The sequence below is a fragment of the Phascolarctos cinereus genome, unplaced genomic scaffold, assembly GCF_003287225.1.
Source record: "Phascolarctos cinereus isolate Bilbo 61053 unplaced genomic scaffold, phaCin_HiC Scaffold_726;HRSCAF=1367, whole genome shotgun sequence".
NCBI classification, from domain to species: Eukaryota; Metazoa; Chordata; class Mammalia; order Diprotodontia; family Phascolarctidae; genus Phascolarctos; species Phascolarctos cinereus.
Window position 1 is genome coordinate 293,715,137 of NW_027556098.1, and position 15,781 is coordinate 293,730,917.

The 15,781-nt window shown below is 35.2% G+C and overlaps 1 pseudogene; it reads right to left on the reverse strand.

The window, feature by feature from the left end:
• Positions 1–638: 638 nt before the first annotated feature.
• On the reverse strand, positions 639–1,261 carry LOC110214985 (large ribosomal subunit protein eL13 pseudogene; annotated as a pseudogene).
• Positions 1,262–15,781: the final 14,520 nt, after the last annotated feature.

Here is a 15,781-nt window from a genome sequence, read left to right on the forward strand (position 1 = left end):
TTTAAGATAAAAATAATCTGGGGCAGTTAGGTGGCACAGTGAATAGAGCACCAGCCCTGGAGTCAGATGAACCTGAATTCAAATCCAGCCTCAGACATATAATACTCACTAGCTGTGTGACTCTGGGCAAGTCACCCAACTCCAACTGCTTCATCAAAAAAAAAAAAAGAAAGAAAGAAAGATAAAAATAATCTGTGGTAAAACCAAAATATCCAATCACTGAATAAAAGATGAAGAAAATCTTCGAGACAGAATGCAAGATGGGTCATCTCCTCAAGGCAGTTAAGGCACTCAGTAGAAACAGAGGAGAATAGCTACAGAATGAACTGACAGCAATCTTTAAGATTGCCAATAGGAAGAGAGCTGGACCAGGGCCCTGGTGTTCTGTCTTCAAGACTCAATTCTATATCAGCAGTCTTTTTATGGACCACAGTAGCTAGCAAATGGCCTCAAGAGCACAACCACCCCTATTTGGGCACAAGGAGAGCAACTTGTCCTCTTCTCAGCATTAGGCCTTGCTGGGACTCCTCACCCCAGAAAGACTGGCTTTTTAATCCCTCTCCAGCTCTTCATGGCTGATCCAAGACAATATCACACAGATATTTTGTATTATTTTATTGAAAGCTCTCCAAGGCTATTCATGTTTTCTTTTCCACATCTTGCTCTGCAGTCTCCTTGGCTCGTTTTGCCTGGATTCCAAAGAGATGGGCATTGGCCTGGGCCATTCAAAGACTAGCAAATGCCTTGAAATTCTTCTAGTCTTTAATAATGACTCGAGCTTTCTCTTTCTTGTAGACACTTCTGATAGGCATGACTGGTCCTGTAAGCTAGGTTGCCAACTTGAGCTCTTCAGCAGAGCTATCTCCCTTCTTGAGTGCAGATGGTTTCCTTGGGAAGAGGATCAGTTTGGAATGATATTCTTTCGGCCACTGTACATTTGCCTGGAGAGACTCTGTAGGCTTATTTTGGCAACGAGTTTCCATAAAGATGCCAATGGTCCTTACCACTTTTTTATGGATACCAGCCACAAGAAGCTCTTCCAAGCTGAATCCTATTCCAGCACATACTTTGGTGCAGTATCAGACAGTAGGGCACCTCATGATGGGCTGGATAGAACCAGACGCAGAGTGAGGAGCAATTCGCCCCGCTTTTGCTTGATGGACCTTTTGCCTTCTGATACTCCTGACCGACTGGTAACTCATCTTTGCAAGTGTTTGTGAAAATGGGGCTTCAGAATTATGCCATTTCGGGTGGACACCATGGCTACTTAGAGCCCTTCTTATGGGCGCCTCAGCCTACTGGAAAGGCTAGTCCAGGAATCTTTAACCTTTCTGTGTCATGGACCTCTTTGGTACTCTGGTGATGGTCTGCCATGGTCTCTCTCTCTCTCAGTTTTGTTTTTAATAAAATAAAATACATAGAGTTACAAAAGAAACCAATTATAGTGAAATACAGTTATCAAAAATTTTTTTTAAAAGAAGTTCACGGACCTCAGGCTAAGAACTCCCAATCTAGTGCAATTCCCACATATTTTAAATGAGGTCCAGAGAGGTTCAATGTCCTGTGGTTAGTAAGAGTCAGGAAAGAAGAGTAAATCCAGACACAGGAAATATTGGTGTTTCACAGGCCATATTGTTTTCTGGACATATCCCAAGGTAACAGTCATCTTCCTCACCCCAAATTTCCCTAAAGCACTTTCTCTGGCTCTCTCCTATGTTTCTATCATACCTCTCTTGTATTATACTTACAAATATACTTAAACATGAATGCTGATTCTCACCACCTGCTCAGTGCAGCATAAGATCCTTGAGGTGGGGCCTGTATTGTTTTTCATCATTATGTCCCCAGAATATAACAAAGTACTTTTTCATGTTGTTGTTGTTTTTCAGTCATTTCAGGTATGTCTGACTCTCTGTGATCGCATTTAGGGTTTTCTTGGCAAAGATACTAGAGTGGTTTGACATTTCCTTCCCCAGCTCATTGTACAGATGAGGAAACTAGGCAAACAGAGTTAAGTGACTTTTCCAGGGTCTCATAGCTAGCAAGTATCTAAGATCACATTTGACCTCAGGTCTTCTTAACTCTAGGCTCTGTGCTCTAAACACTGAACCGCCTAGTTGCCCTATATTGTTCATAGTAAAACATTTAATAAATTTTGTTGAATTGAATTATATAACCAAAAATTTTATATCTGGAAGTGACCCGAGAGATTATCTTGTTTAATATCCTCATTTTTATTACAGATGAGGAGACTGATACTCAAAGGAGTTGACCTGGGACTTGCTTAGGGTTGAATAGAATCTAATAGCAGAGCCAGGATTTGAAACCCAGTCCTCTGATTCCAAATGTAGAGTCATTGATTCAAAATGTTTTAAACTTCTCTCCACATTTTGTTGAATGTTAAAGATAAAGCAGGATGTGATCTTGTTTGGGAGGGATAGGGAAGAAATAATGACACATTGATAACAAACCTTGAATTTACTGTTTTCCATATCTTCTCAATAGGCAGGCAGGTAATGTCACATTTAATAGGGCAGACTTTACTGCAAACAACTGTCTTTTTGCATGTTTCAAAGGGCAAAAAAAAAAAAAAAATTCCCAGAGAATCCCAGAAAGGTACAACTAGAAGGGAACTAAAAATCTATCTAAAAATTCAATCTCCTCCATTACAGGTGAGGAGACACGTGAGGTCCAGAGACTTTAAATAAATTTCCCAAGGTCATTTAGCTAGTTTGTTGCAGAGCCAGTATTTTAGTCAACAAGCATTTATTAAGTTCTTTCTACATGCCAGAGACCTTGCAAAGCATTTAGAATGCCAAGAAAGGTGATCCCCACCCTCAAGGAGTTCTCATTCTAGTTGTGGGGAAATACATAGTTTATAAAAAGTAGGTGGGACATAATCCCAGAGGGAAGGCGCTTACAGCACTCAGGGAGGACAGGAAGGAACAGCTTCTGTAGAAGGTAGGATTCGAGCTTAGTATTGAAGGAAGCTGGAAGAGCTAAGAGGTTAGAGAGGCAATGAAGCTGAATATTCCAGGCATGGGAGACAGTCAGTGGAGCACCACATTGGATCATCAAGAAGTTAGTATTGCTGGATGTTAGAAGGTATTAAACACAGTAGAGTGATGAAGCCTGGAAATATGGGAAGGAGTCAAATTATGGAGGGTTGTACATGCCAAAGAAGACTTTATGCTTGATTCTGGAGCTTTGACGCGGTCAGAAGTGAGCTTTAAGAAGGTCGCTTTAGCAGCAGAGTGGAGGGTAGTTTGGAGTGGGGAGACACTTGAGACAAGCAGATGGTTATTGCAATAGCCTGGGAAAGAGATGATTAAGGCCTATACTAGAGTGACTGTGGTATGAGGGGAGAGGCGAGAATTGACAGGAAGGATATTCTGAAGGTAAAGATTATAAGATTTAGCAAATTAGTGGACATATGTGGAGTACAAGTTAGGAGTAGAGGATGTCTTTGAGGTGGACAGCCCAAGCGTCTGGGAAGATGGTGGTTCCTTTGATAGAAATAGAAAAGTTGAGATGAGGTGTGGGTTTGGAAGGGAAGGGTAATGAGTTCTGTTTGATCATGCAGAATTTGAGATGTCTAAAATCAATTGGTAATCTAGGACTCTAGCTGGGGAGATAAATTAGGGAAGAATGTAAACATCTGGAAATCATCTGCATAGAGATAATTACTGGACGCGGGGAACTAATGAGATCACCAAGTAACACATGTGGAGGAAGCAGAAAAGGGGCCCAGAACTAGAATCCAGTTTAGCTTCTTACAAAAATAGGTCAATCTTTAGTGTAGAAAACACCTTTGTAGTTTTGGTAGATGTTTGAGCTCTTCTATTAATCCAATAAAAATTTTAAGTAGAGTTTATCATTCCAAGACCTGTGCGTTTTTTAGCTTAGAAACAGGTAGCAAACCAGGATACAAATAGAGGTAAAAATATCAAATAAGGAAAAATACAATAGAAGAGGGGAGAAGAAGAAGATGGCAAGTTAACTAGAATTTAGAGAAGAGATGGATATCTGTTCATGATGTTTTGCAATTATATTTTATTTTCTTACCTCTTTCTCAAATCAGGTTCTATACCTGCATAAGCCCTGCCTCCCCAATGCCAGACAGGAATCTTTTTTTCTATCTTTTGGACAAACCTGACAGGTGGGATTGAAGCTGCATGTGAAATCACAAGAGTTGATGTAGTTAGGTTCTTCAAAGAAGATGCTTCTGATTTCCCCCTCAATACTACTATCAGTAGCTTGGGCCTTGTAGGCAGGATGATCTGATTCCTTTTCCTCTGTGGGATTTCCCCTAAAGGTCTGATCCAGACCACCAGAATCATTCTGAGTTAACAGTCACAAATGAAATGGCACGAGGTGTTTCTGAGTCATCCAAATTAAATGGTTACATGAGCAGCTTTCCTGTTTATGTCACTGGAATTGTGAAATATGAATTTGCATGCTATAACAGTTTATTGAAACACATTCCAGACCCTCAGGAAGAAAATCTAGTGACTAGAGCCAGATTGACAGGGCATGGAAGAGATGGAGTTTCTCTCATATACCCCTAAAATTAGAGACTGGAAAAGATTGTCAAGTCACAGGATAGTGCTATTTCCCTAGTAACAACTTTAGTGCTAATTCCTGTGTTCCCTCCCAAACCCCCACAGAAATGAGTTGCCAGGAATTGGATGGCACCAAATACTTTGCTTCTATCTGACTCAACCACAGTCACGTAGAACATACATCACATGCTGTGATGCATTATGCCAAACATCTGCCTGCTAGCAGATATTCAGATGTTTTGCACACGTAGAAAAAGAAATAAGATGCTTGACTATCTTATGGGCATAAATTAAGTAGTTCAGCTTAGAAAGGAAAGAGACTTTGTGAAACTAGTCTAATTGTTGGCTTATATAGATATATATGTGTGTGTGTATATATATATATTATCAAGCATACATATGTATATCATATATGTGTATATACATATAGCTTTCAACTGTATTACATTCATAATGGGATGGGATTTGTTGCATTTCATATTCCATATTTGCATTTTATATTATTTTTTGCATCTTGCATCAACATAGACATGCCTTACACTGTGAAGTCAGCTATTATAATCCAGGTATGTTGACTTTGTTATTTTGAGGCTATATTAGCTAAGCAGGTACTTTGAGTTTGTGTGTGAACAACTGGAGCACAATGCTGAACTGCTCTTGAGAATTCAACCTGTATCCATTGCAGTGCTGTAGAGTAGCAAGTAGATCAGAGGCCTGATGGAGATGTGGTTTACTTAGACTTCGTCAAAGCATCTGTCTCTTAGAAAATCCTCTTATAATAACCTCTTGGAAAAGATAGAGAGACAGGAGCTGGATGGTAGTACCATTAGATGGATTTGAAACTGGTTGAATGATCAGATTGAAAGCGCAGTTCTTAACGGGATTCAATATCAACCTGGAGAGATGTCCTTCATGGAGCACATGGAAGATGTGTCCTTGGTCCTGTGCTCGTCAACATTGTTGTTCATGGAGCCACAGGGGGCATGCTTATCAAGTTTGTAAATAAGCCAAAACTGGGAGAGATAGCTATTCCATTGAATATGTGTAGGAAACCACTCCCCCCCCAAAAATTGACAAACTGAAACAATGGACCAAACATGATGATGAAATTGGCTGAAGATAAATGTAAAGTCCTATGATTGTGTTTTTTAAAAAAGCAATTTCATATGAACAAAAGAGAAAGATACACTAATTAACATTTTATCTCAGAATTATCTTGGTATCTTACCAGATTGCAAATTTAGTGAACTGTGGATTCTTGGTTTATAGGTAACAAGTGGTGGCTCTGGGGTAAATGAGCTGCCAGGCTATCCCAAGGACATCTACCACACTTTTGGTTTTCCTACAGCTGTGAAGAACATTGAGGCTGCTGTTTTTGACTATGATACTGGAAAAACATACTTCTTTGTAGTTAACAAGCATTGATAAAATTATTAATTACTTCAACTAACTTTTTAGTTACTTTGGGATTTTTCCAAGTATATCATCATATCATCTGCAAAAACAAATAGTTTTATTACTTCATCTGCTATTAGGATTACTTTTATTTCCTTTTCTTCTCTTATTGCTATTGCTAGGATTTCCAATACAATATTGAATAATACTGGTGATAGTGAGCATCCCTGTTCCACATTTGATCTTACTGGGAAGGCTTCTTGTTGATCCTCATTATAAATAATGCTTGATGATGTTTTTAGATAAATTCTTTTTATCAATTTAAGGGAAAATCCATTTACACCAATAATTTCAAGTGTTTTTAATAGAAATGTGTGTAGTACTTAATAAAAAACTTTTTTCTGCATCTATTAATATATTCATTTTTTTTACTTTTACTACTGATATAACCAATTATGTTAATAGTTTCCCTTATGTTAAATCAACTTTGCATTCTTAGTATAAATCCCACTTGATCATAATATATAATTTTTGTCATATATTGTTGTAATCTCTTAGCTAGTGTTTTATTTAGGATTTTTGCATCCACATTTATTAATGAAATTGGTCTATAATTTTCTTTTTCTGTTTTTACTCTTCTTGGTTTTGGTGTCAGTATCATATTTGTTTCATAAGAGGAGTTTAGTAGGATCCTTTCTTTACCTATTATTTCAAATAATTTATTTAATATTAGAATTAATTTATCTTTAAATGTTTAATATAATTCACTTGATATCCATCTTGTCCTGGTGGTTTTCTCTTAGGAAGCCCATTTAGGGCCTATTCAATTTCTTTTTCTAAAATAGGTCTATCTAGATATTTTATTTCCTCTTCTGATAATCTGGACAAGTTATATTTTTGTAAATATTCTTCCATTTCACTTGAATTGTTAAATGTATTGGTATATAATTAGGCAAAATAACTGTATAATTGCTTTATTCACCCTTTTCATTTTTGATACTAGTGATTTGGTTATCTTTTCTCTTTTTTAAATCAAATTAACCAATTATTTGTCTATTTAATTTTTTCTGTAAAACCAACTCCTACTTTTATTTATTAATTCAATGTTTTTGTAACTTTTAGTTTTATTTCTATCACCTTTAGTTTTAGTGTTTAATTGGGGATTTTTAATTTGTTCTTTTTCCAGTTTTTTAAAATTTCATACCCAATTCATTAGTCAGCTCTTTCTCTATTTTATTCATGTAAGCATTTAGAAATATAAATTTTCCCCTAATCACCTCTTTTGCTATATCCCATAGGCTTTGATATATTGCTTCATTACTGTCATTCTCTTTAATGAAATGACTGATAGTTTCTATGATTTGTTCTTTAACCCACTCATTCTTTAAGATTAGGCTGTTTAATCTCTAACTAGTTTTTAATCTATGTTTCCTCGATTCCTTACTAAATATAATTTTATTGCATTATGATCTGAAAAGGATACTTTTAATATTTCTATTTCTCTGCTTTTAACAATAAAATTTGTATGTACTAACGTATCATCAGTCTTTGTAAATGTACCATAAACCTCGGAGAAAAGGTGTATTCTTTTCTATTTCCATTCAGTTCTCTCCAGATATCTATCATATCTAGCTTATCTAAAATTCTATTCACTTCCTTCACTTCTTTCTTATTTTTTTGTTAGATTTATCTAGTTTTAAAGGGTAAGATTAAAGTCCCCTACTATTATAGTACTACTATCTAGCTCCACCTGTAATTCATTTAACATTTCTTTTAAAAATTTAGATGCTGTAATGTTTGGCACTTATAGGTTCAGTATTGCTATTGCTTCACTGCCCATGGTACCCTTTATCAAAATACAGCCACTCTGTTTATCTCTTTTAATGAAATCTATTTTAGCCATAACTTTGAGATCATAACTGCCACCCCCACCCTATATTGGCTGAAGTACAATAAATTCTACCCCAGCCCTGCACTTTAACTCTGCATGCATCCCTCATTGTTAAATGTGTTTCTTGTAAACAATATACTATTGGACTCTGATTACTAGTTTGTTCTGCTATCTGTCTTGGTTTCATGGGAGAGTTCATCCCATTCACATTTAAAGTTATAATTACTATTTGTGAATTTCCTGCTATCTTGTTTTTTCTGTTTTTCTTATCGGTCTTCTTTTTACTCTATCCCTGTAACTTTATCTTCTTCTCTTACCTTTTTATTGCTTCTTTTACCCATCTCTCTAAAAATATCTCCTTTATCTTCTCCCCTGTCCTCCTAATCTTAATCTATACACCCTTCTAAAAGTCCCTACACTGAGGTAAGATTCCAACATTCCTAGCCCTCCACCCCACCTGCTTCTTCTGTACTAGTTCTTCCTTTCATGCTCCCTTTTATGAGATAATTGCTCCTTTTTACTTTTTACTACCCAAATTTTGTTTTTTAGAATCACTCCATCATGCACAACTCAGCCCCAACCATTCTTTCAAGCTATCTTAGTAATGACAACAGTCTTAAGAATACTGATAAGATTTTCATATATCCTAAGTAAACAGTTTGACCTTAATGAGTGCCTTATAATTAGTTTTTAATGTTTTCCTTATACTTCTTCTGGATCTTTTATATGAAAATTTCCATTAAGTTCTGGTCTTTTGTGACAAATACCCGAAAGTCTTTCAGTTCACCAAATGTCTATTTTTTTTCCATTCAGGATTATATTCAATTTTTCTGGGTAAGTTATTCTTGGATGCAGTCTCAGTTCCTTTGCTCTTTGAAATATAGTGTTTCAAGACCTATGGTCTTTTAATATAGAAGCTGCTAGGTCTTGTGAAATTCTGATTTTTCATGCAATATTTAATTTTTTTTTCTTTTGGCTTGCAATATTTTTTTCCTTCATCTGGGAATTTTGAAATTTGGCTATTATATTCCTGTAAATTTTCTTCCTGGTATCTCTTTCAGGTGGTGAATGGTAGATTTTTTTCTATTTCTACTTTACCTTATTGTTCTAGAACTTCAGGGCAATTTTAATTAATAATTTCTTATAATATTATATGTAGATTCTTTTTTAAATCATAAATTTCAGGCATTCAACAATTCTTATATTGTCTTTCCTCAATCTGTTCTCTGGATCAATTGTTTCTGCAGATCAATTGTTTTTCTAATGAGATATTTCAGATTCTCTTCTATATTTTTTTTATTATTTCTTGGTGTCTTATAATGTCATTCAATTCTACTTGCTCAATTCTAGGTTTCAAGGAGTTATTTTCTTTCTTAAGGTTTTGTGTATCTTTTTCTCATTGGTTAACTTTCTTTTCATAATTTTCTTGAATTTCTTTTATTTCTTTTCTTGTTCTGTCTTATTTGATTTTTAAATTTCTTTGTAAGTTTTTCCAAGAGTTCTTTTTGGGCTTGTGACCATTTGACATTACTCTTTGGGTAGGAGTGGCTTTTGTTACCTCACTGTCTTCTTCTGAATATGGATCCAGATCTTCTTTTACAGAAAAATAGCTTCCAATGATCAGGTTCCTTTTCCTCTGCTTATTCATTTTTATTTTTAATTCTCCATGCTTTATATTTAGCAGTTTAATACTACTAAATTAGGAAAAATAATAACAAAATTTATTTGGAAGAACAAAAAGTCAAAAATATCAAAGGAAATAATGGGGGGGAAATGTAAAGGAAGGAGGTTTAGCAGTACTATAAATTGTATTATAAGACAGTAATTATCAACACTATGTGGTACTGGCTAAGAAATGTAAAGGTAAATCAATGGAACAGAGCAGACATACAATTCACAGCAGCAAATAAACATAATAACCTTGCATTTGACTAGTGTAAAGACAGTACTTTGGGATAAGAATTCATTATTTGGTAAAAATTGATGGGAAAACTGGAAAGCAGTATGACAGAAACTTGGCATAGACCAATATCTTACACTATTTATCAAGATAAGGTCAAAATGGATACATGACCTAGATATAAAGAGAAATATTGAAAGAAAATTAAAACAACATGGAACATATTATTTATCAGACTTGAGGATAGGCAAACAATTTATAAATAAACAAGAAGTAGAAAGCAAAATGAGGTGAAAATGGATAATTTTGATTACATCAAATTTAAGTTTTTGTATAAATAAGACAAATGTAGCAAGATGAGAAGGAAAGCAGTAAATTGCAGGGGGGAATTTATAGATAGTTTGTAGATAAAGTTCTCATATCAAAAATGTATAAAGAACTTTGTCAAATCTATGAGAATACAAGTCATTCCCCAATTAATTAATGGTCAAAGATATGATCAGGCAGTTTTCCTGATAATCAAAACAACTTATAGTCATATGAAAAAATGCTCTAAATCATTATTTCTAAGAGAAATGCAAATTAAAATAACCTTGAGATATCATTTTACCCCTACCAGATTGGCTAAGATGATTAAAGAGGAAAGTGACAAATGTTGGAGGGGATGTGGAAAAACGGGGACACTAATTCATCGTTGGTGGAACTGTAAACTTATCCAACCATTTTGGAGAACAATCTGGAATTATGCCCAAAGAGTTATTACACTACCTTTGACCCAGCAATACCACTCCTATTTACTATTTAAAAAGATGTTTAGGGAAAAAAGAAAACAAACTGTGTGTTCTAAAATGTTTATAGCAACTCTCTTTGTGGTGACAAAGAGCTGGAAATTGCAAGGACTTCCATCAATTCAGGAATGTCTGAACAAGTTGTGGCATATGATTGTGATGGAATGCTACTGTACTCTAAGAAATGATAAGCTCAATGATCTTAGAAAAACATGGACTTTGCACAGCCCTCCCTCATTTAAATCCCATTCACTTGCATGTCATAGAATCACCACCCTCATGTCATGGTCCTCTTCAAGAACAAAGCACAACCACAACAGTAAAAAGCCACTACTGATATGAGAGGAAAAGTGTGACCCAACCAGATTTATACATAAGTGATATATAGAATTATTCTGGAATAGTTATAAATTATTGAAATTTCTCCATCTCTCATTGAATTAGAATTAGAAAGTGTCCAGTTCAACATTTGTGCAATCCATTAAGTGTTTCCCCTCTACTGATCAGTTGCCATCAACCAGATGTTGAAGCTTACTAAGTCTAAGGATTGGGCGATAACTATAGGACTGAAATTTATGAAGGGCCATTCTTTTTACCTAAAAAGAAATTTTAGGATTCATGTAGTCCAACCCCTTCATTTTGTAGATGAAAAAACTCCAGCCCAGAAACATGATGAGACTTTCCTAAGTTCTCACAAAGATAATGATACAGGAAGGTTTAAAGGCAGTCTCCCGGCTCCTACTGCATTTTTCTTTGTATTTATTCCATTTTGCTTCATGATTGATGAAGATGAATCTAATCAACTTCCTTGAGATGCTTGAAACACCTTATCACTCATGATATTTCACTTAAATGGAACATACTGTGGAACACATCCAGGAATTTGTCTTATAGCAAGGTTAGAGCTTGAAGGGACCTCATGGCTCTTTTAGTCCAATTATGCCTCATTTTATGGATAATATATTGAGTTATGTGCTTTTGTCATGTGTATAAATATGTGTGTGTGTGTGTGTGTGTAGGTATAGGTATGTATACATTCCTAGCTGGTAGTGCCTGTCAAAATAGTTTTGATCTGGTTGGCTAATTGGTTTTTTTTCACCTTCCCATATTTATACTTTTTTTCTGATAAATTATAATAACTTCAGTCAAACTATGAATGCAGATAATAAAAAAATTACAAATTATTTCCCTAGAATTGAAGCCAATGTTAATACTGTTTTCAAGGAAAATGATAAGTAGGAAACTTTTTCGTTAAGCACATATGCTAGGAAATATTATAGGATCACATATTTAGAGCTGGAAGGGACCTCATAGATCATCTCATCTAACCATCTTACTTCACAGATAAAGAAAAAAAGATCAGAAAGATTAAATGACTTGTCTAGTGTCATACTACTGGTCCATACTGGAGGCAGAATTTGAACTGAAGTTTTCCTGACTCTGTATCCAACACTCCAATCACTATACTATACTCTCTCACACACACAAAGAAAAAAGTCCTTTAGTTTTGTTGTTGTTAACAGCAAAATGATTGTCCCTATGCTAATAAAAGGCAGAAAAAAGCTTAACAAAAGGTTGTTTTTTTTGTTGTTGTTTAATGGAATCATAGAGTGTCACTATTGGAAGGAATTTCAGGTATGTTGAAGTTCAGCTGAGGAAACTGATGCTCTCAGAGGTTTAATGACTTGTCCAAGGTTAAACCTAGGCAGTTAGGTGGTACAGTGAATAGACTGCCAGGCCCAGAGTCAAGAAGACTCATCTTCCTTAGTTCAAATCTGGCCTCAGACATTTATTACCTGTGTGACCCTGGGTAAGTCCCTTAACCCTATTTGCCTCAGTTTCGTCATCTACAAAATGAACTGGAAAAGGAAATGGCAAACCATTCCAGTATCTGTATAACCTTGTACATTGGCCCTGATTAAATTTCATTTTATTAGAATTAATACATTATGGTAACCTGTCTTTCATATGTATTAGTTGTAGTCATCTGTGTGGCTCCCCAAAAACCTTCCTGGCTGGCCCCTAGGCATTTCCCTTTCCCCTGCCCTCTCTCCCAAAGAGAAATGAAAGGGAGAGAGAGAAAAAGAGAGAGAGAGAGACAGAGAGAGACAAGACACTGACAGAGAGACAGAGACAGACAGACAGAGAAAGAGAAAGCTGGAGATTTTTTTACTCCTCTCTGATTGGGAGAGAGAGCTGTGAAGTAGGTATAGTCTTCAGGCTGTTGTAGAAACATATTAAGGACTATATACAGTGTCCACAAGTGCGTGTGCAAGTTAAAAACTTAATAACTTTAATACTATAGAGAAAAAATAATCTGTAAAACACTAAAGAGATAATTTATTAGTTTTATAAAGTTTAATTTTAGAATCATTAGGTTTCAACATGTTTGCAATCATTGCATATACAAATTGTATAGTTTTCTAGTTACATGGACAAATTCTGCAGCTGTGTTAAGGCACTGAACACATCAATGATACTAGCATGAAGTTCATTCAGTGACAGATGTTTTGAGTACAAATGTCCACTACTCAAATTAATGTATATAATTAACATGTAAAATTTTGTTCTAACAGCTCTTATAGTTTTAAACTAAACTAACCAAAATATACTTTATCTTCTATTAAAGCCATTTAGACTATTATATATGTAACATGTGTTTAGACTATTATATTTCTATTATATAGAAACAAAATATTAGAATAAATTGATTTCTTTGTTCATTAAAAATTTGAATAAATTAACTCTATTGCATTATATAGGTTTTTATCTTCAATAGAACTGGTTATTAAATGTTTTTAATTGCACTTGGGTATTACAAAAAGATTTTAGATACATACACACACATGAACAGTTTATCTGAGAATTAGATTTTTGATCAAGACTTAAAATAAAGGACTTCTATGTTCTTGGCCAAGGATGGAATACGTCAACCATGGAGCAATAAAGTATATGTTTGTCTAGAGATTTGCAGATCTAGTCAAAAGGGCTTTAAAATGAAAATAAAGAGGAAAGAATACAGTTACCCAAATGTATCTAGAAAGTAGCAGTTATAACAGAAAAAAAAGAGCATCCATAAAGATGAACAGTCATTCACAATATCCAGGATGAGAAGCAATAATAAAACTTATAGACTCAGATGCCTATAAAATGCAAAGAATGAAGATTATAAAGAGATACAGAAAATTTTAAGCAAGGAGGTAGATTCAAACCCATCAGTGTCACAGGGCTAGGCAGAATGTGACTCAGGATGATAATATGACAATGGAAGGCTATGTCATATTTCAAAAAGAAACAATTAAGTGAAAAAGAATAGTGGACTTGCATTATATGTCAAAAAGACATATTTATATGATAAAGAACTGTGAATGATTATGGAAAAAAAAATTAAGTGAGGATCAAGGGAAGTAGAAACAACAATGGCCATCTGGCCACAAGGAAAAACCAATCTGATGCCTATCTGGAGGGATGTTTCTAGAACAGGGTCTGGGTGATTTGCCCTTGGGCCTGCTCTGTATGTTAAATGATGACTTGGATGAAAATTAATTGAATGATTACCAGATTTGTGGATGACACAAAACTGGGAAAATAAGGATCTCCAAATACTTGAACTGGCTACTATAATGTATTAATTCTAATAAAATGAAATTTAATCAGGGCCAATGTATAAGGCTTCAGATGGATTTTAAAAATCAATTTCTTAAGTATAGCATGGGGAATGGATTGGGAAGTGTCTAGATTATAGTTTATGTATTAAAAAACAAGCAGGTTTTATGAAATATAAATTCAGTATATTGCATCCTAACTAACCAAATTTCAATTTTATAGAGCAATAGGGTCTAGAATAAAGATAGAATGATAGAGTATTCTATATCTGTGGTAGTATTTAGTTCTAAGGGCACATTTTGGGAACAACATTGATAAACCAGAATGGATCTGAGGGAGGGTGTGCAAAATGGCAAAGACATAAGAACTGTTTAACCTAAAGAAGAAAAGATTGAAAGAAGAGGAGGGATCCTTGACTCCTTACTCTCTCTTACTCCATATAGCTGTCACATCTTGTCATTTGATAACAGCTAAGTGCTTTACAAAAACTATCTCATTTCACCCTAACAGTAACTCTGACAGGTAGCTGCTATTATTATCCCATTTTATAGAGGCCCCTAGATTAAATGGTACAGTAGATATAGAACTGGCCTTGGAGGCAGGAAGATCTTCAGCCTAAGACACTTACTATGTGGACCTAGTCAAGTCACTTAACCTGTTTGCCTCAGTTTCCTTATTTATGAAATGGAGATAATAATAATAACCACCTCCCAGCGTTGTTGTGAAGATCAAATATATATACATATGTAATTATTGTTTGTTGTTTGATCATTTTTCAATCATGTTCAACCCTTTGTCATCCCATTTGGGATTTTCTTTGCAAAGATACTGCAGTGGTTTGCCATTTCCTTCTCCAGCTCATTTTACAGATGAGGGAACTGAGCTAGACAAGTTTAAGTGACTTGCCCACAGTCACATAGTAAGTTTCTGAAGCTGGATTTGAACTCAAGAAGATGTGTCTTCATGATGGAAAATGCTGTCCACATCCAGAGAAAGAACTATGGAGTCTGAATGCAGATCAAAGCATGCTATAGGGCAGCTAGGTGGCGCAGTGGATAGAGCACTGGCCCTAAAGTCAGGAGAACCTGAGTTCAAATCTGGCCTCAGACCAAACACTTGACACACTTACTAGCTGTGAGACCCTGGGCAAGTCAGTTAACCCCAATAGCCAAAAAAAAAAAAAAAGCATGCTATATGCTCTCTTTTTTTGTTGTTGTTTTGTTTCTTCTTTCTTGTGGGTCCTTATATTGATTCTAATTCTTCTTTACAACATGACTAATGTGAAAATATGCTTAATAGGAATGTATATGTAGAGCCTATGTCAGATTGCACGCCATCTTGGTGGGGGGGGAGAAAATTAAAAACTCAAAATCTTATGGAAGTGAATGTTGAAAACTAAAAATAAATTAATTACTTAAAGAAGGTGAGTCTTCCTGACTCCAGGCCTAGCACTCTATCCACTGTGGCACCTAGCTGCCCAGCATATGTAAAGTGATTTGCAAATCTTAAACCATCATACACGTATTGAATATTATCAGCTATTATCATCTACCTTCACAATCTCCTATTGGTTAGAGCTATTCAAAAATATAATGGGCTTCCTTAAAAGCTAGTAGGCTCCCTGACTAGAGGTCTTCAG